Source organism: Phalacrocorax carbo, chromosome 6 (assembly GCF_963921805.1).
Source record: "Phalacrocorax carbo chromosome 6, bPhaCar2.1, whole genome shotgun sequence".
Classification (NCBI taxonomy): Eukaryota; Metazoa; Chordata; class Aves; order Suliformes; family Phalacrocoracidae; genus Phalacrocorax; species Phalacrocorax carbo.
Genome location: NC_087518.1, coordinates 22,434,550 through 22,455,459, shown reverse-complemented (window position 1 = coordinate 22,455,459; position 20,910 = coordinate 22,434,550). Strand labels below are relative to the sequence as shown.

General features: G+C 40.3%; 1 protein-coding gene across 2 annotated transcripts in view; it reads right to left on the bottom strand.

Annotated features, from left to right (window-relative positions):
* SLC6A1 (solute carrier family 6 member 1) overlaps nt 1-20,910 on the bottom strand; it is a 64,304-nt gene that overhangs the window by 30,283 nt on the left and 13,111 nt on the right. The window contains exon 1 of one of the 2 annotated variants that reach the window (XM_064454238.1): nt 19,662-19,740. The exons of the other annotated variant lie outside the window; for it this stretch is intronic. The gene's annotated coding sequence lies outside the window, so the exon portion shown is untranslated. Of the gene's footprint in view, nt 1-19,661; nt 19,741-20,910 lie in introns of those variants that run through there. 2 annotated transcript variants of the gene reach the window in all.

Sequence of the window (20,910 nt, the reverse complement as noted above, 5' to 3'; positions counted from 1 at the left end):
GCTCAGTCTGAAGGTAGGAGACAAATGGAATGATTTGATTTCATTTCACTTAAAAAAAATGAAAAAGAAAAAAAAGTCAAGATAAGTTTGAGAATTTTGCAAGTGGTCAATACATGAAAACCCGTCATTGTTGGTTTTAACTGATAGCTCAGTTGCCTTATATTACCAACAGGGCAAGGTTTCACCCCTGTCCTGAATCATTTTAAGGCTACATTGAAAGCCTGTCTCAAGAGAAGCAGTGGGTCAGATTCTGCTCTAAAGAGTTGGCATCACCCTGAACAAAACACATACTTTCTATGGATTTTGCAGCTATGTATCTAAGCTCTAGTTCCCTTAACATCAATTCAGCAGCATCTCACACTCAACTTTCTGTAACCAAATACCCTTTAAGGGACACAAATCTTTGATATTCTCCATACTCACGGTAGCAAGTCTTCTACACATGACAATTTGCACTTGGCAAGGTACCAAATCTGAGGCTCTGTGTGCAGCCCCTACTCATATATGCTTCCTGTGCATCTTCAGCTACAGATCCTGGGCTGAGAGAACTCGGGATTCCTTGGTCAAGGGATGCCTCAGTCTAGGGCAGTCATACCTGTGTGGTGTGGCATTTAATTTATATGGCTAATAAAGTACCCAGGTCTTTTTACCTTTTGACTTCAGTAATGATTCTAAACAGCTTTTAGCATAGGATTATTTAGCATACATTGAAATGTAGTACAAGGGTTACCAGTATGGAAGGCATGTGCATTGTAAACCAATCACTAATTTTGGTTTTACCTTTCTCAAGCTTTCTACCTACTAAGCAGCTTCAAAGCACGCTGCTTTGGTCAAAAAAAACCCCCAAAACCTACCACACCACAAACAATCTCCTTAGGCATCTCCTGTATATCCACTAATATCTCTTCTTGTCTGGAACCATTAAGAATGGCTAGCTCTCACACATTCATTTTAAATATAAGACAAACTATCCACTTTACTTACTACAGTATAAACATAGACTAAGAGTTTACTCATGAAGGAATTGATTTGCTGGTTGTTAAGTTTTTTGGTTTGGGGTTGGTTTTGGATTTTTTAGGTCTTTTTTTCTGGCTTTTTGTTGTGGTTTGTTTGTGTGGGTTTTTTTTGTTTGGGTTTTTTTTTTGTTTGTTTTACACACATTTATTTACAGCAAACTTACCAGACGACATCTATGTACCAACATGGGCATTACTCATAACTGAAAGCCAACTGATAGGGTCATGAAGCCAGATAACAAATGTTGGTTTCTGTCATGAATCAAAGCCTGTTACTTTTATTAAAAAAAAAAAGGGACACCATCTGGTGAACATCAACATATCAAGGAGAACACAAGACAATTTGGAACCAAATGCTAATGCTGCAATCTGAAAACCACAGTCAATATTTGGAACAATTTTCCCCTCAAAGTCTATGCCCCAGAACTAGTGCTTGCCAGTTCTGGAAGATCTCCATCAGTGACACTGATGCCACACTGGTCCAGAAGTTAATTGGTATAATTAAGCTGATCAGGATTCCAGACCAACAAGCAGGAGAAGTCGAAAACCTGCCAGTCCCAGACAAAAATATGTCATCTGGGTAAGTTAAGTGCCAGGTTACTTGTTCACAAGGGCCAGGCAAATAGATTGTTTTTGGAGACAGCAGAGGTGCTTGAGAAACCTTGTCAGTAATACATCAGGCCTCATTAAAAAGAAAGTGTTAAATCTTCAGTTTCAACCCACTAACCATTTATGTTCTAAGAGGACAGCTGTTCATTCAAAGGCAGAAACTTAACTACTAGTGTCAGTCACTACGAGACAATTTTCCTTGATCTCAGGGGGCATATTTTTCAGTATAAGGTCCAAGCCAGAGTCTTAGAAGGCAAATACCTTTCTCAAGGAGGCAAAGGAAAAGGTTATTTCCCCCCCGCCCCGGGCATTTGTTTGAATAGTAAGCCACTGGGGAAGATTAGGTTAAGCTTGCCATTTTCTAAAGGTACACAGTTCATCAGGAAGAAGTTTAAAAAGGAAAAAATGCATTTTCATATCAGGTAAGAGTGCACATGTGGCTTACCTTGTTCTCAAAATGGATGAGCCTGCACCAATCTGCAAGATTACCAGCTTTATTTCCATCTGCCTAACCTGAACAATAGCACATCAGAAAACATTTTTCCAGATCCACACTTTGGGGTTTGAACATTCATACTGATGCCACTTTTATCTTATTTGACTGTCTAGAAAAAAATCCTAGTTATATCTATTTAATAATAGCAGACAAAACCTTATTTGCTGCAGCAAATGATCTGGTATGTTTTTTTCCCCCCTTTTTGGAAACTGCTTTTTCTCCCTCTCAGACTTTTACAAGCTTGCAACTGCTGTTTGTGGCACTTGCCAACGGTGAAGGAATCTAGTTTGCTAATTCAATCATTTGAAAACTAATGACTGTAAGCATGTTCCAGATATCTTAATATCACTTTTATACACAAGCCATGTTCATGACTACATTCTCAGATTAAATAAAAGCACCTTCCAACTGAAGCACTTAGTCTGTGCATATTTTGGGTTCAAGAATTTAGTCTCTTCCTGGACAACAGCTCTACTATTAATGAAATTAACAGCAATAAAAACACAGCTCAAATCTCCTCCCCTAGCTGGGCTGCTCCAAGAACTCCAGCTGGAGCCTAACTTCTGGTTTAAGGCAGCAATCCTTAAGTCCCCCGCCCCTTACAACAGGGGGAGTAATAAGCCATTTACTTCTCAATCAGGGGAGCCTGCTTCAGATTCACCCAAGAAAACACATTTTTTAACATTTGTCTTTAAATTTACTCAAGGCCCTTGAATTCCAACACAGATAAAAGCATATATGTGGATGAGATGTGTTTGTAAGTGAAATAAACCAACAAAAAAATCCTATGTGGTCCAACAGCAGCAGTTACATAGCATTCAATTCTGTATTTTAACATTGCTTTGGGTCAGATCTATGATAGATACTTAAGCCTACAACCCTCCAAAATCAGTGAGAATTCATGCTTAAGGATCATACCTGAAACTGTCCAGAAATCCCATTCTTAACCACCTGTAAAACATGCCTGTCACCAAGCTGCGCTCTAAGATGGCAGAGAGGATCTTCACTGGAAAAAGCCATGCATACATATGCTACAGAGCACATTTCAAGTGTTAATAAATGACCCCTATTTTTCAGTGTGTCCAAATTAGATTATTGTGCCAGAATTTCTCAAGTGGAGACCTGAGAAAGGTGTCCTCAGGCAATCACAGATGCAATAATACTCTCAATTTATTTCATAAAACAGCTTGAAAATCAGGACAGTCACATTTTCTGGCCAATCAAGAAAATCTGTATTCTCAGCTGCTTATGGATAATAGATAAGCAATGTTATTCAGTGGGCTTCCACTCTCCCAATGTTATTTAGGTTGGATTAGCATCTATTCCTCTGAAGCCGCACCATACTACATCTTCTACTCCACGCTTTTCCCTTCAAAGATTTCACTTAATCCTCCCATTGGGGGTCCTCAGGATCAATGCATTCTACTTCGCTTAGTATCTTAGTACTACCCAGACAATCTTTCAAAGCAGTAGATTTCTAGGTAAACACAATCTTACAAAAAGATATACTTTCACACTAGAACAAATTAGGGAAACATTAATCTTGCAAGATACCTAGGAGTTCTCTCACCAGCAATAAATTCCTTGCTGCTATATTGATTTTTAAGGTTTAAAAGCTGTCCAATGTAACGATCTAGGATCGTTTGTCCATTTTACAACCATTATAAACTGAGACTCAGAAAGGTGAAATGGCCACAATCATCTAACAGGAACTGATTAATCTGGAATTGGAACATAGTTCCTCTTCATGACGACCATATCTCGCTCTGAATGATAAAGATTTCCACATTGGTCAAAATGCAAGTTCTCTGGAACTAGAAGATCAGATGTTTGAGTGGCTGTAAACATTTCAAAGTGCAACCTCTTCCCATACAGAGGTCAGTATGGGAGTCTAAGATGGATAACCATCAAATTTTCAAAGGTCACTAATTTTGTTGACTATGAACTTAAAAATAATAGCTTACATAACACCATTCCTTTTCCTCTCTCAAAATCAGAGCACAGTTTGCAGTATCCAAAAGATTTGTCTCACTGATTTACGTGTATTTAAATGAGTACTTTAGAAGTAATTGGGTATCCAGATTCTTGGGGAGCTTTTAGCATCTGAAGTCTGACTATCTCTGCCATAAACAACTTCCCTCTTCACCTATGGTGTTTGATTGCAAGAGGAGCAAGATAGTAGTCAACCAAAACTCAAACCAGTGTGTAGTAAAAGCTTTGCATAGATTAAACATGGCAAAATCCTGAAGGGTAGTGTCAGCTAATCCCAGCTCAAGAACAGGTTTCAAATGCAAGGCAGAAAGAGCCTCCATTTATTATCAGCTGTTACAATCATAATTTCTGCTTTTCTAACATTTATTTAATATAGCTAATTGAAAATAGTTCAGGGTAGTCAGGACGATACCATTTCAGGCTACTTCGCTGTGGTTAAGCACAGACAAGAAATATTCAGAATGCTAGTGGTAAAGATTCCTTGTATCACATAACAAATTAGCACAAGCTACAGAAAGTGTTCATCTACACTAAACAACGCAGTATGGCATGAAGACAGTTAAAACAGTGCTGAAAAAGCTAGCTCAGCTACTGCATGCAGCACAGTTGAATAAGCTCATCAATTTACTCACTGTAGCATTTCTAGTACCCAAGCTAATTCGCTGAGTTAGGTTTATTTGCTTGACTATGTTGGCACTGGTAATTTCAATGCTATTTGCATCACTGCAGTATGTGGCATTTGTTGCCCTCAATATTTGTCAGTTTATCATCACAGTGTCACAGTTTAGCATGCTTTAGCAATGCAATCGAGTGGTACACAGCTGAAAAACAATATAGAGCACTATATTAATACACTGAGCCAAAGTAAGCTTCCCAACCTGTGTTCATGGAGTAGGTAAACCTTTTGACCTTTGTTCAGTGAAATCTGACATTGTTGCTTATGACATTACTGTGCCCACTCACAGACTTCCAGACTACCTGTTTATTTCATCACTTTTGCATTTCCATTTTCACTAGCTCCTGCCCTAGTAGTGAGGGAGAAAGGGGGAAGGAGAAAGTTGACTGTACTGAAGAGAGAGTAAAAAACTCCTCTAGTCTCACAGACTATAATTATATACACTGTGACTTTTATGTAAAACCTCTTAAGTCCATCTTGTGCTTTCTTTCTCCTACCTCAAGTACCCGAAATTTCTCTGACTTACCTTTTTTCCTAAGAGAAGTCTGCCTTTCAAAGCAGTATTCAGATAAAGAAAAAGAAACGTGAAGAATATTTTTCTTCTCCATTCTGTCCCTTATGCCATGTACAAATGGCAGATTATTGGATGCATGGCTATGATATGATGAATGAACCAGCTCCTAGAGGACCAAAGATTATGGCAGCCACCACAAAGTATCACTGACATCACCTACCAGGATATAATGTTTGGGGGATTAACAAAACCAAAACCTAAAAATCCCAGCCTAATCGTAATCACTAAGCAGACCTGCATGTGCTGTATGTTGCATTATTAAGTTCCTGGTTTATTTTTGTCTGTATTACATAAGCCTGACAAGTATTCCATGCATTTTGTCCCACTTTAGCTCATAGATCTTACAGTTCTTTAGGCAAAATTTCTTGTTTAAGACCATCCATTGTATTAAGTCTGACCCACCTGATGGAAAAGTGTTGCCAAGACCCATAAGTAGGAACCCTTTGTTGGCATCTAAGGAAGCAGCAGATAGCCATGGCTAAGAACCTTAGTTTCTCAATTGCATTATAAAACTAAACAAGCAATGCTAAAAAGGTGAGGAAGATTTCTGTTAAGAATGGGTTTTATATTTAACCAACAATTATATTAACTGTGTTATAAAAGTGGATGCACTAGTATAATTATACACACACAACTACTTAAAATCTGACATTAATGTATTTCTTCACTGTCTCACTGCTTCAGATTATTTCCTTTTAAAAACAACAACAACAAATATGTTCAGACCAAGGAAAATGTTGAAGGTGGCAGGATCTTTCTAAGTCCTGAATATCCCTCATACGACTGCACTTTAAGGTCCTACTGAACCAAGAGCAGCTTAATTGCCTGCAATTGCAATTCCAGCCACTGCAAATCATATATAGCTCTCCCATAAAAGCCTTAAGAGCTAAGACTTAATTAGCATCCCTGATTAAATAGCAATTCATACAGCCATTATATCTTCCAGCTAGGGAGCGCAGTTCTCTGAAGAAGCAGTGAAGGAAAACAAACACACACACCTCCTCCCCCAACCCAAAACTCACCACTGCCTACTTTCTTCAAACTTTGTAATGGCAAACGTTGATTATTTATGAAGGAAATACTACTGCTAGACACACTTTGAACACTCCTAGGCAAAGTTTCCATTTCCAGGCTTGACCTGAGAGATTACAGACCCCAATAGAAACAATGGTAATTATAACAATATAAAGCACTTCAGAGAGAGCAGCACCAACACTAAGTATGAAAAGACTCCCACAGGCAGTCATGTTTCAGCCTGCAGTACTGGGGGAGAGAAAGGGTGCAAAACCACAACCCAACAAACCACCACAAAAGAAGAACCCTACATCACTGATAATTTTCTAAAGAACAAGCATTTCTGAAGCTCAGCTCAGCTCTTATTCTGTCCTTCCTCCACTTCATACTTCTGAAACACATTACAGCTGGAAAGGATTAACTCCTTCTTGGAACAGCTGGGATTGCAATTCTTCATCCCCCTTGCTCTTTGGGAATCCTAAATCACCGGAAAAAAAGTAAGCAAGCACAATACTAAGAGGCAGAGTGTATATATCCATAGAGACTTCCTCTCCATGTTCTGATAGGACCACATGGCAGCAGCCAGAGATGACTATATGCTGTAGTAAGAGCTGGTGTTTTGTGGTATAGGCAATCCCTTAGTTTCTGAATTTCCAGTGCCTGCATATACTTATTCACCTATTGGTTCTGTTCAAAAGGTGCTAGCTTGTCCCTGTTTCTTGCTGGATTTGGGAACATCTTCAGACAACAAGGAGCAGCATCTGAGTGCATGCAGTAGATAATGCAATAGAAACAACTACTTAACTCCAGACAGCTTACACACTGGCCATACTCTTCCCAGGCTGGAAGGATCATGTCAGCCCCCTATGAAGCCTGATAACATGGTCATTTTATGATGCCATGCCAAGTGGGAAAAAATTCAAGCAGCAGTGGTGAGACAACAACAATGAATTATGGAAAGGGAACAAAAGTAATTTAGGAGTTCATGTGCAATGACCATCAAAGAAGAATGAGATTTTAACAGGATTAGAGGTATACAGGTGCCAGAATTAGCAATATGGATCATCTATTACAGCACACACTCAGTTTTCAAGTCCTGAAGACAAATTATTTTTGGCTTTTAAGGATAAGGCACAGGGTCAAGAACTGATTTATAGATGAAGTCCTGGATACTACCCTAACTGTTCTAGGGCAGCACATTGAGATTTTGAAGCTTATATCTTAGACAGTGGAGAATTACACTGCAGCAATATTCCTTCACTCATCCAAATTAGAAATCTTAGATAAGTGAAGAAAGTATGTCATGAGGATAAATACACTGTCATAGGACAAGACTCCAGGAAATTAGCTAGACAGACAGAACAATGACAGATGGGATATAAGACTGAGTTACTGTATTTAGTATTTGAAACGTCATTTGAATAGTATTCACTGCTGATGTGCCTTCTGAGGGTTGCCAAGTCCTGTTCTATTGGCCTTCAGAAAGCCAGAGGTCAAATTTACATGTAGAAGTCTGAATACTCATTCATATTTGAGCATTCCTTACCTACTGGTAAAAAGCACTTTGCTCTTGACTAAACTTTCTGGAAGAGATCTATTCTTTGCAATATAGCCCTTACGCACTACATACATTCCTGTGTTTCTTCTAGCATTCTTCATTTCTGCCTCTTATCCTATTTCATCCTCTTTTCTTTACAGAGATCCTGGAGTAGCATACATTCCTGCAGAACTGAAGGAAACTCATTTTTCCATCAGTCTTCTCTTACAGTTACCACCTACTAAATATTATGTAGGTATTTGATATCAACATTCAAAGTACTGCTTGCTTTTTGATGTTCAACAGCCTCACAAATGCTGTTTGGCTATAATTTCTCTAGCTTAGCCAATGCCACTGGTTCTATCTGAGAAAGTGAATAACCAAGATTTTTGGATGAAGGCCTTCACAGTCTGAAAGAACTCAAGACCATCATTGGGCATGCAAAATAACTTACAGATGAGTCTGAAGCAGTTTGTTATTTGCACTGTAATACATGACTGCTCAGTTGAAGAAAGAAGCTTTGAAAAACATATGGTACCAATTACCTGTATCCTACTGTAACCAAAACTTTTTCTTTTCAGACACAGTTTATCTGCACTGCTTGGCAGCTCAGCTGTCCCCCTCTCTCCTCTTGAGGAATACTACCACATGCAGGTACTATTTATATGCTAGGGAAATTATTTCTGCAACCATATTCTTCACAATGAGCCTATCCTTGTGTTCCATCCAAAAGGTGTCATGATTTGTTACCGTGAAAAGTGCCTTGGAACTTTTTTAAAAAGTAAATCCAGGGTCTTGGCAAAATGTCAGCTTTAGTAATTGCACTCAGTTTACCTGCAGTTTACCTGTAGTTTTCTTCCATTTTGCCAGTTCGAGGGAAGGGAGCAGCCAGAAACAGGCGCATAATGTATACCAACTCCTGGCTATGCAGTTGGTGCCATCGTGAGGGGTTTGGCTTTTACGACAATGGGATGTTCTACAATGACGACAACATGCTAGGGATGGATGGAATCCATCTGTCTAAAAGGGGTAGGGGAATCTTCAGCGGTAGGCTGGCTAATTTGTGAGGCGGGCTTTAAACTGAAGGACTTGGGGGGTGGGATCCGTGGAGAAAACGCTCACACCAGCACATCCAACGGGGGAGTAAGTCAGGCCAAGCAGTGTGGTGACAAAGGTTCCTTAGCTGTCTCCCAAGAGGTGAAACAAAAGAGTAAACACCTCAAGTGTATGTACACAAATGCACGCAGTCTAGGCAACAAACAGGAGGAACTGGAGGTCCGTGCCCACTCAGAAGGGTACGATATCACAGGAGTAACTGAAACATGGTGGGACACCTCAAACAACTGGGGGATCGCAATGGACGGTTACAAGCTCTTTCGTAAAGACAGGCAAGGTAGAAGAGGTGGAGGAGTTGCACTCTACATTAGGGAACACCTTGAATGTATTGAAGTCAACTATGGTGATTGGGACTGCTCTATTGAATGCCTCTAGGTAAAAGTCAAAGGGGTCATATCCAAGCAGGACCTCACAGTGGGCATCTGCTATCGACCTCCTAACCATGATGACGAAGCCGACGAAGTGATATTTGGGGCACTAAAGCAAGTTTCTGGCCAACACAACCTAGTCCTGATGGGTGACTTCAACTACCCAGACATCTGCTGGAAGAACAATACGGCAGCTTGCATGTCATCCACCAAATTCCTGGAATGTATAGAGTACTGTTTCTTAATACAAATGTTAGATGTGCCAACCAGGAAGGAGGCGCTTCTGGACTTGCTATTCACTAACCGAGAAAGCCTGCTTTGTAATATCTTGGTTAGTGATAGCCTTGGCTGCAGTGACCACGATACTGTGGAGTTCGGGATCCTGCTGAGTATGCTGAAGGTCAGCCCTAAGACAAGGATTCTGGATTTTAGAAGAGCAAACTTCAGTGCACTAAGGGCTCAATTGGGAGGGATTCAATGGGAGGCTTCCATGGAATACAAAGGAGCTAGTGAGAGCTGGGAATTCTTCAAGAACTCTCTATTGGAAGCACAAAGCCAATTTATCCCCTACAAAGGAAAGGGACGTAAGCGGATCAAGAGGCCCCCATGGCTCAACCATGGTCTCCTGGGTCTACTCAAATCCAAAAGGGAAGCACACCAGAAATGGAGAAGTGGAAGATTATCTGCTGAGCCAGAGAGTGCAGAGACGCAGTTGGAAAAGCAAAAGCCCAACTCGAACTGAAACTGGCTGTAGACATAAAAAATAACAAGAAAGGGTTCTTCAGACATGTCAACCATAAGTAGAAAAAGGAGGAAAACATAGGCCCACTGTTAAACAGAAAAGGAGAATCAATCACCAATGATGCTGAAAAGGCAGAAGTCCTCAACACCTTCTTCACCTTGGTCTTTACCAGCACTGTAGGGTCCCAGGCTTTGGGAACAAAATTGTCAATTGAACCAAACACCGGCCCACCATCAGTGAAGGAAGAGTTAGTATATGAACTACTACAGGAGTTTGACCCCCACAAATCAATGGGCCCTGACACCATCCACCCGAGGGTGTTGAGAGAGCTTGCTGACATCATCGCAAGGCCGCTCTCCATAATCTTTGAGAAGTCATGGAGAACAGGTGATGTCCCAGAGGAATGGAGGAAGGCAAATGTTACCCCTATCTACAAGAAAGGCTCGAGGGAGGATCCGGGTAACTATAGGCCCACTAGCCTTACTTCAATCCCTGGGAAAGTTATGGAACGAATCCTTCTGGGGGCCATCACAAGTCAATTGAAGCACGTGATTGGGAAAAGCCAACATGGCTTCACTAAAGGCAGATCATGCTTGACTAACCTGGTGGCCTTCTATGACAAAGTGACTTGCCTGGCTGACACTGGGCAGGCAGTGGACATTGTTTACCTGGACTTTTCCAAGGCCTTTGATACGGTCCCCCATAGTCTCCTCCTGGAGAAATTGATGTGTTATGGCCTAGACAAGTGGTCTGTGCAGTGGGTGGGGAACTGGCTGACAGGCCACACCCAAAGGGTGGTGGTAAATAGCTCTTCCACAAACTGGCAACCTGTCACTAGTGGAGTCCCCCAGGGATCAATATTGGGCCCAATGTTATTCAACATCTTTATAAGTGATCTGGACAATGGCATCAAGTGTAGCCTGATGAAGTTTGCAGATGACACCAAGTTGAGAGGGGAAGTAGACACTCCAGAAGGGAGAGCTGCTCTGCAGGAAGATCTGGATAGGCTGGAAGGGTGGGCCAACAAGAACCTTATGAAGTTCAGCAAGGAAAAGTGTAAGATCATGCAGCAGGGAAAACATCATCCACGAGTGCAGCACAGACTGGGATCCACCTGGCTGGAGAGCAGCTCTATGGAAAGGGATCTGGGGGTCCTGGTGGACAGGAAGCTCAACATGAGCAAACAGTGTGCTGCTGCAGCCAAAAAGGCCAACAGGATGCTGGGTTGTATCAAAAAGGGCATTGCCAGCAGAGAGAAAGGAGTCATTATCCCGCTCTACTCAGCACTTGTCAGGCCACACCTGGAGCACTGTGTACAGTTCTGGTCCCACTATACAAAAAGGATGTGGACAGGCTGGAAGGGGTCCAGAGAAGAGCCACGAAGATGATCAAAGGACTGGGAAGCCTGCCCTGTGAGGATAGGCTGGGAGAACTGGGTTTGTTCAGCCTTGAGAAAAGGAGGCTTAGAGGGGATCTCATCACCATGTGCCAGTACTTAAGGGGTAGTTACAAAGAAGATGGAGACTCCCTTTTTACAAGGAGTCCCATGGAGAGGAGGAGGGGGAATGGACACAAATTGCTCTTGGGGAGATTCCGATTGGACACAAGAGGGAAATTTTTCACAGTGAGGACAGTCAACCATTGGAATAATCTCCCCAGGGAAGTGGTTGACTCGGCCATGTTGGACACCTTCAGGAGTCATCTGGACAAGGTGCTGGGCCATCTTGTTTAGACTGTGCTCTTCCCAGAAAGGTTGGTCTAGATGGTCCCTGAGGTCCCTTCCAACCTGGGATTCAGGGGATTCTGGTGTTTCGGGGGATTCTTTTCTAACAAACAGCTGGTGAATTCTACCCCAGATGTGGCTGGTAGCGTTCCAGGAAGCTGTTAAATCAAAGAACAAAACTTAATAATGATCATCATAATTATAAGCCTTATTTCTCATGTATCTGCCCTACAGGTATTTTTTGCTCTTTTTCAGCTCCCAGAATCCTATCACAATAATAGCTGGACTAAGTAGAAATCACAGGAATAAATCTCTGAGGACACTTTCTCTTTGAAATGCTGGTCAGAAAGCCAGAAAGAATACCAATGGCACATTAAAGCTCATTCCCTCAGCCTACAGCAGCAACTTGGTAGTGTTTAGTTACCTTCTATTTAAAAGTTTCCAACCCTTAGCTGAAAAGAAAGTCCCACAGTTACATGGGTAATAGTGCCAAATACTAGCTTCTGAAATAATTAATTCGGCATCATTTCCCTTTCTGCTGTTTTTATAAGGCCATTGTCATATTTAAGAGCTAAAGTAATATAAAAAATTTATTTGCAAAAGCCAATTACAAAACAGCTTCCTCTAGAAAAAAAAAACAACAACAAAAGAAAAAACAAAAAAAGAAACAGACACACATGAAAACTGCTACAAAAAGCCCCCCAAATTACATAAACATCTTTCTATCCTTGGGTTACATCTCAGGCTCCATTAACTTCAAACAATTTGGAAATGAGAACATGCTACAAAAAGCACTTTAAAAAACAGAAAAACAAAGACAGCAGTACTATGAAGTACCATGTTTATTGTACGCCAATATAACATCCTCGCTCAGTTTATCAATTTCCAAAAAAGCCCCAAACACATGAATTTTTGTAGTGGCAGCTCTGCAAGCTCACCTGAGATCTAAAAGGGAAGAGTTGTTCTGAATAGCTCATCACTTGTCACCACCCCCCAGCATGAACACTTGTCAGTGTCATGTATTGCCAGGTACTCTGTAATTTATTGCAAAGGAGAGTGCTGGATGTTCCACAGCCCTCCTGAACTAATTTTTTGTACTTTTTGAAAACAATTTTCTAGGCCATCTAGCTGGGAATGTCACCTTCCAAATGTGAAGCAAATAACTGCTGCTTTCTCAAGCTCTAAGAGAACACAGCTTTCTGTAGTAGAGCTTTACTTTTCTTTTTATTAAATATATACAGCAGTGATGGCACAGGCAAAATATGGTATTTTTTCATAACTTAAATATTTGATGAGAACTACACATTTGTCCTCTTTAAATCTAGCTCTGCACTTTTTTTTTTTTTTCTAAAATGGGTAAGATTTTCGTTATACTAGTGAGATTTATGCACATGCTTGAAATTAAGGTAACATCCAGGAAGTGTAACATAGTTGAATCAGGGCCATATACAAGGCAAAGTTGCTCTGGCCAGTAAGACTGAGTGTCAGGAGATGTGGGTTGGACGGTCATTTCTGCTATGTGCCTCCTAAGATAGGTTAGAGATGTCATAATGTCCCTCAGTCTTATTTCCTTGTTGTTATTAGCTGTCTGACTGCAGCAATCAAAAAGCTGTGTACTTGAGCAAGACCCCATTGAAAAAAGGGCAACTATCCCCCACAGTTTTTCTCTTCACAGCTATATTACGTATATGGTATAGCTTGAAATAATATAAGCTGGGGGCTGTTCTGTACCGTTTGTTTTACTTGGGTCTGCATACAAATTGCTTAGCCATTCTGTTGTTCATGAGTAAGCCAAAACCAGCTCCGTTTCCTCTCTCAAGTATCTATCTATGCTGTGGCAGTACCAGGAGGAAAGCATTCATGAAAGCGAAGAGGCATGGTTCCAAGAGAGGCGTGCAAAGGAGGAGATGGTTCCATTTATTGGGAAGGGCTGAACACCTTTTTTTTTTTGCCTCACTACAAGTGCTTCAATTAAAAAAAAAAAAGCATATGTATCGTAACAACCGGTTCAAGGCTTCACAGTAATTAAGTGAGAGAACCCTAGTAAGCACTAAACTTTTCTGGTTTCTGTGACTAGGAAAACTAACAACTATTCAAAAGATGATCTTTCTTCAATGAATTTTAAAATGAACAAAACAAGATAATATTCAGTCGCAACATTTCTGAAGAAAATTCCGATCCTAATGCAAGACCACTGACCAGCAACACACCCCTCATGACAGAGCTCCTAGATAATAGCTGCAGGTATAAGGAATACAGCTCCACTCCCTCCACTGTCCCTTGTACCTAGATGGCAAACAAAGGACAGGAAAAAGTAGACAGCAGGCAGAATATCTGCCATGGAGAATCCCAAGGCAGCTTTCCATTCAGTAGAGTCTCTTACAACTTTGTGACCAAACCACCATTCTACCCTGTGAACAATGAGTTTGTAGAACTCAATTTTAAAACCCATGAATTTACAATACTATTTTTCTATTTACCAACTAAAGGCGACTACACAGACAATTTTCCAGTGACGCTCATTCACTTACCAAGACAGAAGCAAAGCTGTCTGCATTTTACCAGGGCAGCATTTGGCTTTAGGAAGGTTCCCTAACTACTTTGATTCTAGGTTTCAAGCTGGGAACACTGTGGTCCTACAGAGTCGCAGTATTCCTGAAGGAACTAAAACTGTCCCTCATGTTTCACTCCTGCAAGTGCATTCTTTCATCCATCTTGTGATCCCTTCCCCTCACACTAAGAGCTTAACTGAAACTCTGAAATTTTGGAAATAAAATGCTTTTCCCATTATACAGGCCTCAAAAGTTTCAAATGAAGTAAGACAATATTGGTCCCACAACTCTTCCAGCCTCAGAAATGGGATGCTAAAGAAATACAAGCTTTTTTTGGGAATATAGAATTAACCTTGGAAGAGAAAGCATTCAAAAGACTGAGAAGTGTCCCAAAACAAATACTGACCTATATAATTCAATAGCTTTTGTTTGGTGAGGCATGAGCAGATACTACTTCACTGATTGAAGTGAATAGGCTCAGTGCCAAAGCTATCAAAGGAATTATATTTGTTTATGCTGCTGGGAAGTTCTGCTCTTTGCACAGCATTCAGTGAGGTATAAAATGAGGACTTAATGTTACTTGCTTGGACTCATTTCAAAAGCAATTGCTGCACCTGTTCATACCAACACACACACTATAAATTTTTTTATTTTTCCTAGAAGCCAATACCATAAAACCTGGATTGAAATAATATGATGTACATTCCTACACATTTCTTTATTCTTTACCAATTACCTCCTTTCTAAAATGCATTCGTTTTCCTGAAAGGAAAAAAAAAAAATCTATTACCGCCCATTAGATAATAACCAATTCATAGAATCATTTCGGTTGGAAAAGACCCTTAAGATCACCAGGTCCAACCATTAACCTAACACAGCCAAGTCCATGACTAAACCATGGCCCTCAGCACCACATCGACATGTCTTTTAAATACCTCCAGGGATGGTGACTCAACCACTTTCCTGGGCAGCCTGTTCCAACACTTAACAATCCTTTCAGAGAAGAAATTTTTCCTAATATCCAATCTAAACCTTCCCTGGTGCAACTTGAGGATATTTCGCCTTCTCCTATCGTTTGTTACTTGGGAAAAGAGACCAGCACCCACCTCACTACAACCTCCTCTCAGGTAGTTGTGGAGAGCGATAAGATCTCCCCTCAGCCTCCTCCAGGCTAAAACAAACCCAGCTCCCTCATCTGCTGCTCATAAGACTTGTTCTCCAGACCCTTCATCAGCTTCGTTGCCCTTCTTCAGACACGCTCCAGCACCTCAATGTCTTTCTTCTAGTGAGGAGCCCAAAACTGGACGCAGGATTCAAGGTGCGGTCTCATCAGTGCCAAGTACAGGGGTACAATCACTTCCCTAGTCCTGCTGGCCACCCTATTGCTGATAAAAGCCAGGACAATATTGGCCTTCTTGGCCACCTGGGCACACTGCTGGCTCATATTCAGCTGGCTGTTAACCAGCACCCCCAGGTCCTCTCTGCTGGGCAGCTCTCCAGCCACTCTTCCCCAAGCCTGTAGCCTTGCGTGGGGTGGTTGTGACCCAGCTGCAGGACCCAGCACTGAGCCCTGTTGAACCTCATACAATTGGCCTCAGCCCATCAATCCAGCCTGTCCAGGTCCCTCTGCAGAGCCTCCTATCCTCAAGCAGATCAACACTCCCATCTTGCATCAACACCAACTTGCATCTTCTCTCCGCAAGAAAAGAAATATTTCTGTATTACACAATACAGAACAAAATAATGAATACTGAACATAAGCAACATAACCTGGCTCCTCTGAAGCCATATCTTCCAGATATTAACCAGGAAAAAGGGACTCAAAGAATAATGCACAGAATTTAATTGTATACTCCTTTGACTGTAATAAAATAACTAATGGCAAAACAAGTCAGATTTCTTCACAGACAAATATTAGTTCTTAACCGCATAGTGTAGATAGAGTGAAGTGTTCCCTCCTCTGATTTAGCCCTAAGCCAGTCTAAAGCAATCATAATGGACTTACACCAAATACAGTGCCAGTCTGCAGGGATTGTACAAACAGAGGGCTTGGTTCTGTTAAGCAGTGAATATCCTCAACTTCCACTGGGAGCTTATGTTACTTTGAAGGAAAAGGGCATTAGGCTAAATGGATCAAAATTTAACAAGCCTAAACAAACAAACAGAATGACATGCTATAAAGTTATTGCAGTAAGGACAGAAATATTAACCTCCCTATAGCTATTAGAATTTGCTTTCAACAATCAACTTAGAAGAAGCAGAGAAATTGACCAACCTCAGTGGCGTGCATATAATTTCTTGATTTGTTAAAATTCTTCTATAAGCTGTTCAAATGTAGACAAATAAAAAACCAAAACAGCTCACACAGTGCACATCATGGACCCAATAACCTCCAGAGGTTCTTCCCAATCTAAATTTTCTATGATTCTGTATCATCAGATTTCATGATGCCCACCACATCTCTAGAGGCGCCCACTGCTCAGAGATCCTAGGAAAAGGAAGATGTGTCAGGCCCCAGTACTGCCATTTCTCTTTCTTAATTCTTTATACTAAGACAGCTGCTGTGGATAAAGCTTTCCATTGAGGAAGGCAGAATATTTTTAAATGGAGCACATAGACTCCAAATGTTATTTCATAGTTACATAAATGTTCACTGAAGTGCCTCCAACCAGTAGAGGATAGGCTACATTAAGATATCACTAGTTTTAGACTTCCATCATTCCTATCTTCAAACCATATGACACCTTCACATGGCTACCTGTTAAAAGGGACACACCAGCATGTGTATCAAACTCTCATAACAACCTTATGGGATAGTTACATGTAGAGCAAGGCTGGTACATTGTTTAAGAAAGCAAAATTTCTATTTGCTTGCCACACTTTAGAAGGGCCAATGCTACTTTATATACTTTTATAGTCTGTTCCATTTTTTTCAGGTTTGTTCATAAAAACAAAGCTTGTGCGATGGCTATCAGCAAGTCATCACTTACCTCACTGAAAGGTAAAGGGAGACTGGAGAAAACTGGTTTCTCTTATGCTGTGGAAGCATTTGTGGGTATCAAGTAGTACAATGAAAAAAAGACAGCAAAAAGAGTAAAAATTCTCTATTTCTTACAACTAATACATAAGAAAAACACAACTATGGTAGCATTATTTTAAAACAGTATATTCCATTTCCAATTCATTCACAATATTTGCAAAGGGAATGTCAAAGATTTATATATCATTAAGAGAATGTTGATAAAAGATCACCACTGGATTATGTTAAATAATGGAGCTGAATTTTTCAAAGGAGCCAAAAATACATATGTGTGCATTTCAGTGGGATTAAGGTATCTATATTTGTTAGACTTCTAAGAAAAAGAAAAAAGTACCCGGAATGATTAATGTCTACTTTGGTTCTGAAAGACTAGATTTAATTATGTTTTGGTTTAATGGCTGGCACATACTAGGAAAGTAAAGATGCAGATGAGAGCAGGAAAGGGATTACATCTGCCAATCATACTCAAAAATAGCACTACCATTTTTAAGACCCATTGGACCAAATCTTGAAGCCTTTTATTAGCAAAGAAATTCCCATTAACTGAGAATGTTCCACACAAGACAGCACTCCATACCTTGCATAATTCAGCTACTGAATACGAACTACTGTTTCTAACTCTTCTAGTATTCAATTTTTATTATGCATAACACACTCCAGTGCATATAACAGCTCTTTTTAGGGCTTATCACTGTAAGATGACAAAGTGTCAGCTTTAAGCTACCCTTGAAAATTTCCCCTCCCTGTAAAGATGTCAATCTGAGATTCCACAAGCAAAGGCATGTTCGTGTTCTATCACACGTCAGCAGCTATAAACAACAGCCTGAAGGGTGCTTTTTCCTCCCCCCTCTCCCATAAACAAAGGAAGTCTTTATTCCTGTAGTAGTAGATCTTTCACGAAAACTGTGAATTTGACTGCTACACGGCAGAGAACTCATGCTCCTGCTAAATAAAGTTCCATGGAAATAAACTATGATGTTGGAGACATTTATTTGCAAGACAGTTTAGACACCTTGAAACACAACTCATTCAGTGGTATATTATGCATCCTCTGCACATCCAACCAGTGACAGAATTTCACCTCTGATTTCAAGGAAGCTATCGTCATTATTCAAACAATATAGCACCTTATCCTAAATTGAATGCAGATTTGTTTAGTTTGTTGTTCTCAAAGTGGAAATATTTTGTGGTAGCAACAGTGACATTAGGTAGCTGGGACTGAATTAATCCTATCAAAAAAAAAGTGGAAGGAGCATTTTTCTGTGATACCTGTCCTCCAGACAGAACAATAACCAATTCAGCTTTCCTGATGAAAATAAGGACTCTCCCTGACAATGTGTCAGGACAGCCCAGCTGTCATCCAGTCAATGTTTTATGCTTCCCATAACAGTGTCTAAATGCACAGCACTGTATTGTCCACCACTGTAAGTGTATCATAGCTCCACTGACCTTGACTGGCTGCAAAGATCCCCTGGCTTTTTCACTTCACTTACATTTCAACCCTCTTCCAGCTCCCTGATTTCCACTACAAGAGCTTCCTGCTGGAAAAGCAGGACTAATTTCTAGCAGCTGTGCATAAATCCTCTACCTTGAAGGTAGGAACATCATGGAGAAAGATTGCTGTACAACTAACACTCATAGCTAGGACTAAACAATATATCTTGTTACAAACACTCTCAGAAGATAAACAACTACATAATGACTTCACACATAAACACCGCAAATACCTTTAAAAAAAATAAACAAAGCAGTGTGATCTTAACTAGCCGAGCCCGGTAGAAAAGACAAGTGAATGTAGCCAATCTACAGATAGGCTTACAATGTGTCACATAGAAACCAACTCAGCATAATCATTGACAATATAAGTAGAGCAGGATGTATGGTACCCATGTAAATCTTCTTACACCAGCCATTTTCTGCTGAAGTGCATTAATACTGTGTTGATTAATAAAACTATCTGGAGACAGTCATACATTTTCCTTTCAGACACACAAGGCAGATGCTAAGTGTAATAATCTCTTGTGCTCCTCATTCTGACCCAATGTTAAAAATTCTTGTTTAAGAACTAGAGTTTTTGTTGTTTGCTTTTTTTAAAACATGGGTGCAGCATTCCTCAACTCAGAAATTTTTGCTTGCTTACACTCCTAATCCAGAAGCAAGCAAGAAACAGTGACAAGTCTGAGGTACTGCAATTTGAAGTTGTTACCTGTTGATATTCAAAGCTCTTCAGCTGCAAGCTGTTCTCTCAGACCTAAACTTCTTCAACGGGCCCAGTGCCAAATCCCACACCTGCTGGGGAAAGCAAAATTACTTAGAGCAGACCGGCTTATTACCATCCAGCCAAGAAGTTGCAGACCAAATGGAATAAAATAGTGCATGAAGGACATAAAATGCCCAGTTACGTTCCTTGGCCATTCTTTAAACCCAAAGGGTCCAAGCAAGAGCAACCACTCTTCCAGCAAGAAGCAGCCATCATTTAAGCACTGCTTCTTCCACTGTTGCCAGAAGTCTCCCATGTGCAGCAAGGCAGGCAGGGAGTTTGGCCTTGACAGTTTTTATCTGCTTTCCAGAGAAGACACCAGAGGATAAGGCTAGATTCTTTTAATTGTGGCCATTCCTTTGTAGTGTTAATTATTTACATGTCTTTCTATTCACAAGGGAAATAAAACTGATATATCTTTGTGCAATTACAGCTATTTTTCCTCATTCTGTGCTTCAGCAATAAGAGTGCATTTGCTAACAGCTTAGGCTGTTAGCATTCCCCTGCCCCCCATCTCACCTCTAACATCAGTACATCCATAAATGAAAAGAATTCAACTGTAGCCATAATATGCATGGCTTTCGACTAGCAGGTACTTGCACATTCACATATTTAGCTGCTGTATCTTAGGCACCTCTCAGCAATACTTTTCTTTAACCACTTGAAGCAAATCATGAGGTAAGCAGCTCTGCCCTTGAATGCAATTCTGTTGCAATTTTCTACAACCTCAAAAATAGTGGCAAAAGGAACACATAGTGGCCTCATGAAAGAAAACCAATCTCTTATAGGATTCACTCAGAAAGCATTTGTTCCTCAGAAATAAAATGGCTTTTGTGTTACTCATAAGACAAGGCAGCAAGTCCTTATATAAAGAACAAAAGAGCAAACTAAATAGTGTTGCCTTTCTAATACTGTCAGTGCTGACACAGATGCAATCTACAAATAATGGTGTGTGTTTTTAAACTAGATTTTTTTAAAAATTAGCTAGAAAACTTGTGAATTTTTTCAAAGGTCCATCTAAGCATTTCCCAAGCCCATATTTGTCCATTATTAAACCACTTTGGCTAAGAGATACATATTCTTTTAAAATAAAAGCTATTCTCTGATAATTTTCATTTAAGCCTTCCCCACCTATAAGACTTTATCTTAATGAAATACCCATTTATTTTTATGTAATCTGCATAAAGAAAAAGTG